This window comes from Galeopterus variegatus, unplaced genomic scaffold (genome assembly GCF_000696425.1).
Source record: "Galeopterus variegatus unplaced genomic scaffold, G_variegatus-3.0.2 Scaffold6217, whole genome shotgun sequence".
In the NCBI taxonomy this organism is placed as follows: domain Eukaryota; kingdom Metazoa; phylum Chordata; class Mammalia; order Dermoptera; family Cynocephalidae; genus Galeopterus; species Galeopterus variegatus.
Window position 1 is genome coordinate 110,682 of NW_007732328.1, and position 1,431 is coordinate 112,112.

The following is a 1,431-nucleotide window of genomic DNA, read 5'->3' on the forward strand; positions in this document are numbered from 1 at the left end:
GGATCGCAACCCTTGGCTTGGTGTCGCCCGCACCACGCTCAGCCAGTGAGTGCACCGGCCAATCCTACATAGGATCCAAACCCGCAGTGGGAGCGACGCTGCGCTCCCAGCACCGCACTCTCCCGAGTGCGCCACGGGGCCGGCCCTAATTGGTTGACTTTTAAAGTTTATAAAAGTAGTAGTTTAAAAAGCAGAAAATTGAAGTAAAACTTAAAACCTATATAACATTCATTCTCTCATATCTTGATATAGGACCAAGGCTTTTTCCTGAGTATGTGTCTACTGGTTTAAGCTTAGCAGTAGTTTTTTTCATAAGCCACACCACTAATTACCTGTTTCTTCTTTAAAGACAGTAGTGAAGGACTCTATGCATATTCCTCTTAGTTATTGTAATTTTCCCCTGCCCTGGGAATCATTCTTGCTCATATAATCTAAAATAATTTCTTTCTTTTTTTTTAAACAACTCACCTTTTGGAGTTTCTTCAAAGCATTCAACTACATTTTAATAGAAACTACAACTATCTTTCATTTCCACAATCATATATCACTGGCTTATATGGTATTTAACTAAATTACATACTTACCATAAGAGCAACTGGCAGAAACAACTTCGTCACCTCAACTAAGTGTGGGTAAGTGCACAATTCCACTGGCAGTTGCAGAGGTGTGCAGGCTTCTCCGAGGCTGTGTCCCTTCGCTGTGCAGTGGCCTCTGGTTTGTATGTTCCTCCCAGGCAGTGGAGAAGGGGGCTGGTGACAGAAGTTGGCTAAGGGGAGTTAGGTTAAGAAAGTGACTCCTTCAGGGTAATGTTCTTGAAAATGTGGGTCAGTCATGGTCATATTTTTAGGAACTTTCATCAGAGGGTGGCAAAGATTTGTATATCTATAAAAAACAGACAGACAACCTGTAGCCTTGCATCCTATGATAGCTGTGCAGCCTTAAACAACCGATTTAACTTCTGTGAACTTTAACTTCCTCCCTTGGGATAATGAGACTGATGACCATAACCTGACTTATCTAATAGTCCCCAAAGAGTTTATAAACTACAAAACACTCTACTGTTGTTATGTCAAGTGACAAGGGAAGTGGATAGACTGGCTATTCTCATCCAAGAGCACATCAGGCCATTGAATTCAATTAAAATATTTCAGCTGGTTTGCTGCCTAGCTTGAGGAATTTCTTTCATCACGATGAGAGATTATTGGTCTTGTGTGCCCTTGGATCTCTCCTGTATTCCTCTGTGGAGCCCAGCACATACAGTAAAATATGGTGTGGAAATCTATTTCAACTCACCTTGGAAATTTAGTTGCAAACGAGCCCACCTGTTCTCATGCTTTGCTTGGTAGATGTTTTTAGAGCCTATTTCAGATATATGTTTATTAAAGAGAGGAGCCAAAATTTGGGGAAGAACGAGCAAGATTGTCTAGTGAT